The sequence below is a fragment of the Pholcus phalangioides genome, unplaced genomic scaffold, assembly GCF_987345545.1.
Source record: "Pholcus phalangioides strain wild (caught in Gottingen) unplaced genomic scaffold, Ppha-v1.0 ptg000011l_1, whole genome shotgun sequence".
Classification (NCBI taxonomy): Eukaryota; Metazoa; Arthropoda; class Arachnida; order Araneae; family Pholcidae; genus Pholcus; species Pholcus phalangioides.
Window position 1 is genome coordinate 32126233 of NW_028301604.1, and position 14875 is coordinate 32141107.

At 39.5% G+C, this 14875-nt stretch overlaps 1 long non-coding RNA gene across 1 annotated transcript; it reads left to right on the top strand.

Annotated features, from left to right (window-relative positions):
- Positions 1–430: 430 nt before the first annotated feature.
- Positions 431–5033, top strand: LOC149080345 (uncharacterized). Its single transcript, XR_016193562.1, has 2 exons — positions 431–2181; positions 4490–5033. It is a non-coding gene; the product is annotated as an uncharacterized LOC149080345 (long non-coding RNA).
- The last annotated feature ends 9842 nt before the right edge of the window (positions 5034–14875 follow it).

Below are 14875 nucleotides of genomic sequence, written 5' to 3' on the forward strand. Positions count from 1 at the left end.
GGCAATTTGCGAAATTGACAAAAATTGCTGAGCTGCAAATGACACAGAAAATTATAGGATATCAAAGTAATGTACAAATTAATTAAAGACCGTTACAAAACAAACAAATGAAATCGAGTCAATAGTTTTCAGGATAGTAATGTCAGTGGCAACAATTTTGTACTTTAGCTAAGGCAGATCATTGATATTACCACAAATACAAATTTTCCAAAATATTGTATGGCAGACAATAATACCAGGGGCAAAAAACAAGAGGAACATGTTGCATTGGGCTTCTATTAATTACAGCAATTTATATTTGATATAATTTTGAACTCAACTGGCAGTTTAGCTTTTGTTTACATTTTCAACCATAGAGGTCGCCCATGTTCGTTGTCACAGAAAAGTTTTTTCTTTTTTGGAAGGGTGGGGGGGGGGGGCACAGGCACATTCACAGTTACTATGTTGACAGTTATTTTTCAATTATGTTTATAAGAAATCCGGAGGCGTATTTATTCATTTTCGATGAAAGTTTGAAGAAACTCACCCAATGTTTTTTCTCTTTCCAATCTCTTTCTTTCAACTCAGATCCAACGGTGACCGTTAAAACTTTGCCACGGTGACAGCCTCACGGTGGAACAGCAATAACTTTTGAATTTGTAGACAGATTCCCTCAAACAAACACCAGAATACTCCTCACACATTCCTACGTACATTACCTACATTTTATTCACAATTTTTTATTATAAACTACACTCATTGCCATAAAAATTTGTGCACCCAGAAGAAGTCGTCAAAATGAAACAAAATTTTACACATGTAAGTACTACATTGATATAAGTAAGTGATTAGAAAATCCAAGAAAAAGGATCATTTATTGCAGAAAAAAGTACAGATGAACAGAAGTTTTAGTACTCTGTTGGACCCAAAGCTGCATTAAGAGTAAGCATGAACAGTCCTATGGGAAAAGCGGAATCCACACATGACATCAGCGCCCTCTCTGTTGAGGAAGGACAAACTCCTACTGCTGGCCTGTGATTGGCTGCTTGCGTCAGGAAGGAATTGTCTTTTTTCCCTTCCACGCCATTTTGTTTACTTTACTCACGGGAAGACGCTTAGTTACCTATTGCTCTTTATTTTTTTGGCGAATTTTAATCTTTAAAATTCTTAAAAAGATCCTTCTAAGGGCCAACTAAAATTCTCTACATACCTTGTAGCTATATTTATTGAATATGTCCGCGTATCCGAAGTTTTATTGCAGATTTGATGGTTGCAAAATGAACTCGAAAACTGGTGTTCACATGTATAAATTTCCAAAAGACAGCAACAGGTAAGTGAAAAATTTCCTTCATTTTATATTTTATATTATTTTCTAGGACATGATAAAAGAATTGATTTATCAGGGCTATAGTCAGTCATTCTCATCCGTAATTTTCATTTCACCACATTAGAACCGTAAAAATGCGCGAAATTTCACTGAAGGGGAAAGAGCCTAACATTGGTAGGGGTAATAATAACGTGCTTTCATGATAGAAGGTAATCGATGTTCCACTGCACTTTCACATATATATAATTGTAATATTTCAATTTATTTTCACGGACGTTGAGGGGGTAGACATGTCAGGGAAGCACGTTTTTACTTGTAATTAATGTAAATTCACAATTAATAAACTCTCTAGTTAATGTTAATTTAAATAAAATAATTGGTGATAATGATACTGGGAAAGCTCATGTATAATGTGACAAACAAATGTAAGAAAAAAATATTTCCCATTTCTGGAAGAAAATCTGTTCATGGTCGAGAAAAAAATGTCCCAGATTTTCAATCTGGAACAGGATAATTTTTCTAAAAGTTTTGCTTGGAAAGACATAAAAAATTGAAATTCTTTTGTACACAAATTTTAAAAAATACTATGGTACTCATTGAAATTTTTTAATTTCAAAACATTGTAATTTCATTCATGTGGAGTATAGTTATAGTTTGTCAGTCAAGCCCTGAATCACAAAGCTATGTAGACCTCATAAATTTTGTAGAAGCTATTTTTGTACCTGGAAAACCAGGTCCAATAATAATGTTTCTTTCACTTTTCCAGGGCATGTCGACCTTATTTCAAATTCTGTGGTGTCCTAACTCCTAATCATTTCGTCTGATCAAAGAGGAAAACTGATTTAGATTATAAAAAAATTGTTCACATTTGTGAAGTGAGTTAAGATTTGTTTAAAATTCACATTTATTTTTATGAAACTATTTTAACAAAATATGTTAACTATAAATTGCTATGGCGGTAATACTTAGTCAACCAAACTACATTTCTCTGAAAAAAAATCTGTTCAAAAAAATTCTTGCTTACATAAAAATACTATCGAGGAATGGCATTAGTCTCATACTGTTCTGCAGAGTAGACTGGTTAAAATTATGACGTAAAATTTCGTTGATTTGAACAACAGAATTTAGTTGAATAGTTCAAGTAAAAATAACCTAGTGGTATATATGTAAAATTTTGTCGTCAAAGCATGAAAGTCCATGGGAAAAAAACGTAAGAAATGACATTTTAATGTTCACTCTGCTCATGTTACTCCACAGAATTTATTTTCCTAAAATGCTTTTTGTGGCGTGTTTCGATAGTATACACATATGCATTTCAGTTTTGCCTGAAATGTGATTAAAAAGCAAAATAACCTATCAAACATTCTGATAACAAAAAGAGGGTGAATTTTGGACATTCGTGGTTCTGGCTTCAGGAGACGATATGGGAATGTGATAGTCAGAAACTTCTCAATTAAAGGAAATATAGAAGATATGCTAAATATACACTGCTGGCCACCCAAATTGCAACACCAAGAAAGACAAGGGATATCGCAACAATATTTATTTTGTAGATAACATGTTGACCAAGCATCAAATGATTAAATTTATAGACTTCTGTGAAGTGTGGTTCCTGCCAAAATCAGTAGCCAGAGTAGCCGCCATTGTTGGAGATCACCGCTGCCACACGCCTCGGCATTGATTCAAAGAGACTTTGGATGTGTTCTTGGGGTACAGCAGACCAAGCAGCTTCCACGCGTTGCCAAAGTTGATCTGGTGTGGCAGCTGGGGATGTAATCTGGGTCAATCGTTGAGCAACCATGGACCACATGTTTTCTATCGGCGAAAGATCCGGAGAGCGAGCTGGCTAGGGAAGCAATTCAATCTGGCGATTGACGAAGAACCTTTGGACAATGCGTGCCACGTGTGGTCGCGCATTATCCTGTCGAAATATGGCTGTGGGCAAGCCCTGAAGGTAGGTAAGGAAGGACAACTGGATCCAACACCTCGGAAATGTAGCGCTCGCTGGCTTTTTAAAGTACCGGCAATGCGTACTAGAGGAGTGCGAGAGTGATATCCAATACCGCCCCATAGCATAATACCCGGTGCAGGATCAGTGTGCCGGTGCATAACGCAGCTGTTCAGCATCCTCTCTCCACGGTGTCTCCAGACTTGAATCCGACCATCGTGGTGTTGCAGACAGAAGCGTGACTCGTCAGTAAAGACAATTTCATTCCATTGTGCCGTCCACATCCTTCTTTCATCGCACCATTGGCGGCGGAGACGTCTGTGGTTCTGCGTCAAGGGTAGGCGAAGCAATGGACGTCTTGCGGACAGACCACTCTGCTGTAAACGGCGTCGAATGGTACGCGCAGACACTGGATGATGCGGTACAGACTGAATGTGCTGTGCTATGGTTCGTGATGTGGCTGAGCGATCCGTCACTGCCATACGCCTGTCATCACGTGAAGTGGTGCACTGAGGTGGATGCGATCGAACACGTCGGTCCGTCGTACCCTCCTGCATCCAACGATCACATATCCGCATTACAGTTGTTTGGTTTCGTCCAACACGACTACCGATTTCCCTGAAAAATAATCCACAATCTCTGTAGGCCACTATCCTTCCTCTGTCGAACCCGGATACTTGATCAAAAGATGATCGCTGTTTTCTACGAGGCATAATTGATCGTTATTTTGAAAAAAACCACATGAAAAACACAATTGCCGTACTTCAAATCGTCGAAATCTCCAAGCCTTAAATAGCGCTTTCGAGTGGCGCCACAGGCGCGCGTGATGTGCGTCTGCGCTGAAATTCTAATCATTTGCATATCTCACCTCCGCTAATGCATGTTGTAAATTTCATATTATTTGCATGCTTCCTTCAGGTTGTTTCATTTACGGTGGCCAGCAGTGTATATAGAGAATAATTATATAAGAAAAATTAATTAGTTAAATTTGAAAAATAAGATGAGAAAATAAAAGTTCTCAATAAATATCAAGATTTTCTTGATAAACAATCAGTTGATTTTTAGTTCACAAAATAATTAATTCAAATCAAAATAATAGATTGAAAAAAAAAATCATGATTTTTTTCATACTTTACTGTTGTAATCATAAGTTTTCATTTTTATTTATTTATTTTTTTTTTACTTTCCTTAATGAAAAATAGATTTCTCATGTGCAATTTTTTTTTTCTTTGCAGGTGTCAAAAATGAGTATCTGCCTGTAACAACCCGAAACTCATAGGAGTTTCTGCTGAAAAACTACATGCCAATGGTCGTGTTTGTGAGACATTTCCAGGATTAGTGTTTCATGAACATCAAATTAAAAAATAGCTTAGTATGTTAGTACAGAATGGACTGATATTTCACAGTGGAGCATTGGCTGTAATCAGAGCATGGCTTGATATTTTCATTGGAGAATGAACTGATATTTTTCAGTCGAGCATGGACTGAGAATTTTCAGTGAATAGTGGGCTGGAAGTATCATAGAATGGCCAGATATTTTCATTACCGAATGGTTTGGTATACTGTTCTGGTAAAAAGGGCAGATAATTTTTGTCTTCATCTGAATTTATCGATGAATAGGGCTAAGATTTTCATGCTGGAAAAAACTAAAAATGAATGAAACTAAACATTTTCCTAGAGAGAATCACGAAATATGATCTAAAAGAATTATTTTATTTCCGTTAGCATAATTTTCAACTTATATTGAAATAAAAGTTTTGTTTGAAAATTGTTTTTGTACTTGAAGCATTTTGTCTGAATGAATTTGGATAGTGATACAATTTACATGCATTAAAAACAACGTAAATTTTCTTTGCTTTTTTAAAAAATTAGCTCATTACACAATCGCGTAATATTAAAGTTGATCGGGGAGGGGGGGGGGTATGAAGATAATAAGCAGAGTATCGATTGCAAATTGACTGATCTGTATTTTTTAACATAAATGTCTCCTAAGAAAAAATTTGCTGCTTCTCTGAGAAATTTCTCGATTTCGTAGCAATAGACTACAATAATAAAAATGTCAAGGATGAAATCGGACTAACGAAAGTAAAGGGGCGTGGAAGCCACGCCCATCAGTCTGAAAGTTTCTCCTTCCGCACTTCAGATGGCGCTGCTATCAATTCCGCGGCCATTCTTTAAACATTAAGTGGATACGCTTATCTTTCAAGCGGCTTTGGTTGGACCCCCTCTAGCGCGAATGCACGATGCGATACGAGCGGGCATTGAGGCATACAAGTTCCGTATGATGTCCTGAGACATCTCGTTCCACAGTTGCTGTAAATGCGCCTCTAGTTCGACCAACCTCGTAGGGTGTCCAACTTGCCGTCCCAAATGATACCAGATATGCTCGATTGGTGACAAATCTGGGGATAGAGCAGGCCAGGGAAGGGTGGTAATGTGGCGGAGGCAGTCTTGTCACATCCTTGCTGTGTGTGGCCTAGCATTGTCTTGTTGAAAAATGGCTCCTGGGAGCCCTGCCATGAGTGGCAACACATGTGGCTGAAGGATGTTATGGACGTACCGCTGGGCTGTCATTGTGCCATGGATCGTAAGCAATGGCACCCCATACCATGACACCAGCTGTGGGAGCGGTGTGTCGCTGTAAAGCGAAGGCAGGATTGAAGCGTTCACCACGGGGCCTCCACACACGAACACGATTGTCATCACTGCTCAAGTTGGATCTCGATTCGTCGCTGAAGACGACCTGGTTCCATTCCGTTGCACTCCAAACGGAGGCGTTGGTGGGTGGGTGTCATTGGCAGCACACGTAATGGGCGCCGCGATACCAGATGTCCTTCAGCCAGGCGCCTTGCGATGGTTCGGGAAGACACAGGGGCCCGTAGTGAAGCTTCAATGCCCTCTAGTGGCATTACGCAATGCGCAATCACGCTGCATTTCTAATCATTTGCATATCTGCCCGACATGTACCTTCAGGCCAACTTTCGTTTCGATCCCACAATTATTTCTTGGTGCGCAAATTTTTATGGCAATGAGTGTATTAAATAATCAACAAAAGCACAGAGCGCTGAAGACGGTGACTGGCGATGACGACTCTAGATGGCGCTCGTCCGGCGGCCCTGGGCTGGGACACAAGTCAGATTTTCGTCAAGGCCTCTTCTACAGTTAATTTATAGTGTGAAAAAAAGAAATTATGAAGATTTAGTCCCGGGCTCCAACTTAGAGCCCTGTCAGCTCTACCCTTGGGGATATATGATGCTCCTCCCTCACAACTTATCCAAACAATTCCTAACAAAAAAATTTTTGTCCTTTCACCTCGGATGTTGGGTCCCTTCCCAACCACCTTTTTCGACCCGGCACCTGTTTCGAACGCATTACCGATCGGAAGAAGTGTGTGACGGAACCTGAAATTTCAAACTATTAGATTTTTTTTGTAGTGCAATCGGCCCTGTATTTGCGGGGGCCGTCTGTTAGTGAACCAAAACCATAGGAGTTTTTTTTTTTTGTATATCTCGCTTATTGAACATCATGCAAAGAGCAAAGTGACGCAAAGTTAGAAGAGAAAGTAAAAGAGGGTGCAGAGCGATTGTTGATGTTTTTTCTGAAGTAAAATGTGATTTCTGTTTGCCGTTTCTTCTCATAGTCATCAAGTATCATCATCTTTATCATAAAATACTTGACAAGTCTTCCTCTACCAATTTTTCTACATGTGGAGAATGTACCATAGAATGATCTATGTTATGAACGTAATCTAGTGCGAAGTCCCAGAATGTTCTTCAACTGAAGGTGTAGCTGTAGAGCCTTTGAGTGATTTGAGAATGAAAGTGTCACAGTTAATAACAGTTTTCACACAGTTAATAAATTTTCAAATTTTAATTTCGCCGTATAAGTCGCACTTCACGATTTCTGTCGGGATTTGCATTTCTCGCGGCGAGGGGCGTTGGGGCGCCGATAAGAATGATAAATTGCGATCAAATAAATTTTCAAATTTTAATTTCGCCGTATAGGCCGTACTTTGCGCTTTCTGTCGGGATTTCCGTTTGTCGCAAGTGGTTTGTGGCTCATACCAAGATCAATGTGATCAATAATTTCTAAAGTCATTTAATTTTCCGACTTAGTGAAAAGCAAAGGATTCAGGGTTGCCTTTTTCTGGCATTTATCGCTTTTTCTATCCGTCACAAACACTGCGATTCCTTATGATTTTCTTTGAGCATTTCTAATCATTTGCATATCTGCCCGACATGTACCTTCAGGCCAACTTTCGTTTCGATCCCACAATTATTTCTTGGTGCGCAAATTTTTATGGCAATGAGTGTATTAAATAATCAACAAAAGCACAGAGCGCTGAAGACGGTGACTGGCGATGACGACTCTAGATGGCGCTCGTCCGGCGGCCCTGGGCTGGGACACAAGTCAGATTTTCGTCAAGGCCTCTTCTACAGTTAATTTATAGTGTGAAAAAAAGAAATTATGAAGATTTAGTCCCGGGCTCCAACTTAGAGCCCTGTCAGCTCTACCCTTGGGGATATATGATGCTCCTCCCTCACAACTTATCCAAACAATTCCTAACAAAAAAATTTTTGTCCTTTCACCTCGGATGTTGGGTCCCTTCCCAGAGCAGACAGAAAAATTGAACTTTTTTATACCCATTCGCTTCGGATTTAGCATCCCTCTTGAGCGGCACCCCGTGTGGCCGCAATGGGTCGCATGGCCAAGCGCCGCCCCTATGCTCTGTCACAAGGGGCAAGTGTGCATTTTGGTTCCCTCTGTCAGCGCAATGTTCAGTGTCGCTCAATAAGAATCCAATTTGATTGAAAACTTCATTTTATTCCATACCAGGCTTAGCATGCAAAATAACAGTGACGAGGCATAACGAACATATATTGAGCTATACTGCATAACAACTATAACCGAAAATGAACACTGATCAAGTACAAACATCATCTTTTACAGACAGGGAAATTCTTTCCCTTCATGGAAGTCGACGAGAGCATAGGCATGAAGAAATTTTTTTTCCCCAACACACACCCTGTATCACCCCAATTACCCGTACTTGTTGGGAATTTCCTTCACTCCGGCTGTGGTTTTTGCGGTTTATGTCCAACAAAGACTTTTTATTATCTTTTACTTTAATTATCGTACCCTGCGTCGCGTACCAAGAATCTTAGGGTACGTCCATACTGCACCGCTTCCCGCTTTATTGCTTAAACCGCGGCAGTTGTAGGCTGGGACCTGACTACGGCGCGGTTGCACGCGGTTGAGGTTGGGGGGGAAGGCATCATCTATAGTTTTATTCTGTCAACGCACAGATACAACTGCAACCGCTGAGCGCGGTTTTTTCAACCGAGAAAATCCACATTTTTTGGGACGGTTGGGGTAACCGGAAAGCTGCCATCATGTATTGCAAAGGCTTGCGCTCCCTGATGACGGTTCGGCTGGACCTGCGGTTGCTCTCTTCCATTGTCTATTAAGTGGTTTGACAAGGAGGGTGATGCGATTTCGGATGCACTGGACAAAGGAATTGCTCTCCTTCTCAGGCTGCCATAAAAAAATGAGAGGAGAAGACAAATTCGAGGAACTGTATGGTGAAGTTCCATGCGACGGAAACTAATTCTTTGTTTGGCGCTTTTGCACTGATAACAATAAAAAAAACAATGAAGAAAAAATTAAATTTTTCTAACGAGTGAAATTTTTTTGCTTTCCTACATGAGCATACATTGAAACTCGGTTATAATGACATTCATAAACTAACGTGATTACGCTAAAACCGAGATGTATATTTTAGAACACTTGAATGAAATGCATTGGATCCCGATTATAACGTTTTAGCAAAAAACCAATTAGTTACCTCTTCCAAAAGAGTACAAATTACCACGGGGCCCAACCATTTATAATAAATTCATAAAAAATTAGAAGTAAAAATAATCAGACATCTGAAGGAATATATTTTTATATTTGCAAATTCTCCATATGAAACTTTTGAAACATTTATTAAAAGCCTAAGTATGAACCGGGGATGAAATATGTCCCTAAGAGCTGCATTGTGTGTGTGTGTTTTGCTTTCATTATTGTCTTTTTGGTATTTATTTTTGTATCGTATATGAATGTGGCTGTCTATCTGTTGTTTTTGCAATGAAAAAAAACCTATCTAGTCCAGCGGTTCTCAACCGGTGCTCCGTGTGAACTCCCAAGGGCTCCGCGGCCCTCGAGGAAAATAAAAAAAGAACCAGTAAATTTGAAAAAAATAATTATTAATATTTTTGAATAAAAATAAATCAGTAACTTTGATGAATAAATAAAAAATAGGCCACAACGACATGCGTGGTCAGCCGGGGAAAGCACGCATTTTGGCGCCCCCTTTTAATATTGAAGGAGAGATGAAAGGTTAACATTTGCGCTCCTGTCTGGCTCGGAGTTCGGGGCATCAGTCAGTGCCGTCTTAACGCATGGGCCCACCCGAGCACGGCCCGGGTGCCTCAAGAGAAGAGGGGCCTCCCAAAAATGAGATCCGATTGAAATTTTAAAGGATTTACCATGTAGGGCCTCCTAAAAACCACTTGGTCCGGGGGGGCCCATAATACTCTTAAGACGACCCTTCATAATGTTGTATCATAATGTTTTTTAAAATTTGATTTTTTACAGTTTTTAAAACATTAAATTTTCAGAAATTTTATTTCGATTCCTATCTGAATTTTTTTTTCCTGACCATCAAAAGAAATATATATTTTTTTAAATAGGTGAAAATAATTTTTTTCTTGATTTTTTTTTTTTTTTTGGTCATATGGGGTTTCCCAAAATTACAATTATTGTGCTTAATTTCCATTAATTAGAAATTTAATTAATTGGAAATTCACTTTAATTACAAAAAAAAACGTGCTAAATTCATGGCCAATTTTTTTAAACTTCAAAAATATGTTATTTAAATAGTTTTTAATATGTTATTTAAATTAATTATGATGATTCCAGTCATGATATATAAAAAAATTTGTGCCATTTGGTCACGAATCGTAAAAGCATCAAAAATGGGTCAACTTGTAGGTTGTCTTTCTTCGACTTTGAATTAATTTCAAACGGCAAATATTGTTACAGAAAATTAAATTTCATTACATGAATATTTTTATTAGTATATACAGGAAAACCCCTCCTTTTTGTGAACACGGACAGGACAAAAAAATTAAATACATGTAAAATGGGTGACCGTTAAAAAGAGGTTTGAAATTCATACTTTTATATATTATACAACTAAATTATTATTTGTCCGTAAAAGAGGGAATATCCGTTAAGAGGGGGAGCACGAATTTGCATGCTAGCTGGAGCCAACTTCAGCTTGGCGAAAATAATTTAGCCAATCCCGAGATGTCACGTGACATTAAAAAATAAAAAACCCCGGTTGCTAACAGCAGTGTGTGTTTCACGCGAAATTCCACGGTTGCTGATAAGATCAACCGCGCCAGCCGAACCGTAGTGTGCCGGCAGCCGTAGAAGGCGAGATGATCCCGCGCGATTCTAGCCGGTGGTGGTTATAGTGCACCGCTCGTGGGAGCGTCTGCCTGCATGAGCAGTTGGCATCATGGAGCTATCACGTGGGGATCTATTGTGTGTGTTTTTGTTGACAACAAAAAATATTTATCATAAATTAAACATGAAAGAATGACGAATGTACATGAAATGAATAGGACTCGCCTTGAAGTTGCAATGGGTTCAGTGTAATCGCTAATTATAGTTAATTAATTGATAAATCAGCGATTTCGCTTTTAGTGCCACAACAAATTTTCGATTAGAAAAACGAGAATTAATCGTTACAAAATTCCGCTTGATTTAGTTTTATCGTTAGTTAGTTTATTAACGATAAAACTAAATCATGTTTGATAATTAGTTAATAATCTAATATCTATGGTTATCGTTAATTAGTTAAAATAATTAACGATAAAACTAAATCGAACGGAATTTTGATTAATTAACGATATCGTTTTTATTATGCCATATCTAGTTAACGATTAGTATTAACAATAATTATTCGTCATAAAAACTCCGTTGGATTCACTATAATTGTTAATTTTCCTTAATTACTTAATGATTAACGATTTCGCTTTTATTATGTCATAATTAATCAACGATTTGTAATAACGATAATTAATCGTTACATAAACTCCGTCGAGATTTACTATTCCACTATAAAACGAGCACTTAGAGGAAAGTATCCGTTTTAAAGTGCAAGCGGTGAGCCGGTCGAGCGAGCAAAAGAAATAATAATTCATTCCGGGTAAAGCGGGTAAAAGCAGTTTGAGCCGGTAAAAGCAGGTAGGCGGGCGCACTATGGCCGCCTCAATGAGTTTTCACGATCTTTTTTCAGCCGCGATAAAGCGAGTAGCGAGAAGCGGTTCACTATGGACGTACCCTTAGGCCGGGACCTGACTACGGCGCGGTTGCAGGCGGTTGGGGGAAGGCATCATCTATAGTTTTATTCCGTCAGCGCACAGATACAACCGCTGGTTTTTGCAACCGAGAAAATCCACATTTTTTTGGACGGTTGGTGTAACCGTGAAGCTGCCATCATCTATTGAACAGGTTCGAACACCCTGATGATGGTTCGGCTGGACTCGCGATTGCCGTCTTCCATTGTCTATTAAGTGGTTTGACAAGGAGGGTAATGGACTTTCGGATGCACTGGACAAAAGAATTGCTCATCTTCTCAGGTTGCCATAAAAATGAAGGGAAAAGACAAATTAGAGGAACTGAATGGTGGAGTTCCATTCGACAAAAACTAATTCTTTGTTTGCACTGATAACAATAAAAAAAACTGATGAAAAAAAAAATTAAATTTTTCTAACCGATGAATTTTTTTTTTTTGCTTTCCTACACCAGCATACATTAAAACTCGGTTATAATGACATTAATAAAGTAACGTGATTACGCCGTAAACCGAGATATATATTTTAAAATACTTGAATGCAATGCATTGGATCCCGGTTATAACGTTTTAGCAAAAAGAAACCAATTAGTACCTCATCCAAAAAAGTACAAATTACCAGGGCGCCCAACTATTTATAATAACTTCATAAAAAATTATCAGAAGTAAAAATAGACATCTGAAGGAAGAAATTTTTATGTTTGCAAATTCTATATCAAACTTTTGAAACATTCATTAAAAATATAAGTATGAACCGGGGAGTAAATATGTCCCTACGAGCATGCATTGTGTGTGTTTTGCTTTCATTATTGTCTTTTTGGTACTTATTTCTGTATCGTATATCAATTGTGCCTGTCTATGTTGTTTTAACAATGAAAGAAAAACCGTCTAGACAAAACGTTGTATGCGGGTAATATCGAAGAGTGCACTAAGACAATTTTCTCACTTATCGTTCTTTTCAAGCAGTTTTTGATTTATACACACACACAAAGCCGCAACTAGGGAGAGCGGGTCCATTGTACCGGACGCTGAACGAGAGGGGGTGCCGAATTACCCCTTTAACGACTCCTAACTTCTCCCTACATGGGGACACCAAAAAGCTTGCTTGTTCCAGATAAAAGAAATCCAGCTGTGGCCCTGTATGTAACTTAAACCTTGCAACATACTGATGTACAATGCCACAACGACATGCGTGGCCAACCGGGGCAAGCACGCGTTTTGGCGCCCCCTTTTAATATTGAAGGAGAGATGAAAGGATTATATTTGCGCACCCCTGTGGCTCGGAGTTGTTGTTGGGGGAAAAAAAAATTCTTCATGCCTTATGCAAATGACGGATTCCGCTCGTCGGCAACCGGTCGACTTCCATGAAGGGAATTTCCCTGTCTATAAAAGATGTTTGTTCTCGATCAGAGTTCATTTTTCCGTTATACACTGCTCAAAACAATTAGGGGAGCAAGCAAAAAAAGTGAATAAAACCGTGCGAGACAGCAACGTATTGACATACAATGGATAGTACACGCGTATCAATGCGCAATACAGAAAAAAGACGTAAAAAAAATTTGGAATTAAGCTTTAATTCTTTGAAAATATGGAAAAAACATGAAAAGATGATTTAGGGCGACAATTTGGTTACATGTAAACGATAAAAAAAAAGTACTGTTTGGACATGATGCATGAGTTTTAATAGGGCATGTGGTCTCCTCGAACAGCTAACACTGCTGCACACCTGTTTGCCATGGATGCGATGAGGTTATCGATCAGACTTTGGGGAATACTGTTCCACTCCTCAAGAAGTGCAATCTGCAAGTCTCGGACAGTAACAGGCGGCCTTGGTCGCGCAGCAATGCGTCGTCGATTCAGGTCAGGAGAGCACGCTGGCCATTCCATACGCTGTATTGTTTCAGCTTCAAGCATGTTCTCCACCAGACGAGCTCTATGCGGTCGGGCATTATCATCCTGGAAAACAAATTAATCTCCAATGGCTCCAGCGTAAGGGATGACATGAGGTCGCAGTATCTCGTCTGCATACCTTCGGGCGGTCAAAGTGCCATTCCGAATGATATGCAGGTCCGTACATCCGCCTATGCTGATTCCACCCCATACCATCCAACCAGGTCGTCTGTATTGTGACCTTTCACGAACGAATGCGGGGTTATTTCGAGTGCCCCTATCCCTCCATACCAGAACACGTCGGGTGTCACACTCCAGACTGAATCGGGACTCGTCTGTAAACAGCACTTGGCTCCAATCATGTTGCTCCCAATCTCGATGTTCAGCAGCCCATCTTCTTCGGGCCGCACGGTGGCGTGGGGTCAACGGAATGCAGACGATTTTCCTACGTGCATAGAGCCCTCCCTCATGAAGCCGATTACGTACTGTTTGGCTGGACACCCTTCGTCCTGTTGCCAAGAGCAACCGTCTTTGCAGCTGCGTAGCATTCTCTGTTCTGTTTCGACGGGCTGTTAACCGTATATACCGTTCATCAGTTGCTGTAGTGGCGCGTGGCCGACGTCTAACATTTCCTGTTTCTTGGAATCGATTCCACAGCCTTGCAACAATACTTCTGGTGACTCCAACAGCGTCCGCGACACTACGTTGTGTTTGCCCGGATTCCAGTCTGCCTATAACACGCCATGCCATGGATTCCGGTAAATCACGTTGTTGAGACATCCTCAAGTCACCTTGTCTCAAAAAAAAATACTGCGCAATCGAATTTCACAGTTACGGCAGTAAAACAGACATTTCTGCAACATCCCGATTTCTGCCCTTATCTCCTTTTTCTGGTTTTTGACGTCATGAACTTTGATTTGCATATGAAGTTTTCTTCTTCCGTTTCCTGCTAGGCTTTAAATTATGGATGATTCATTTTATGTTACTTATCGGTATACATCTTTGCGTAATTTTGTTAAAACCATGTGCTCCCCTAATTGTTTTGAGCAGTGTATTTCAATATATGTTCGTTATGTCTCGTCACTTATTTTCATGCTAAGGCTGATATGGAATAAAATGAAGTTTTCAATTAAATTGGGTTCTTATTGAGCGACACTGCACTGACAAGGTTATGTGCCGCGCATTATAATGATACGCAGTGTGATGCTCATATAACCCAGCGGAACGTATTTTCAAAGTGAACTTCCTGTATTCGCCAGAAGGGGACTGCCGCTGAAAAATATTAACGAACTTTTGCCTATCTTTCCCGGAGATCGATTCCGAC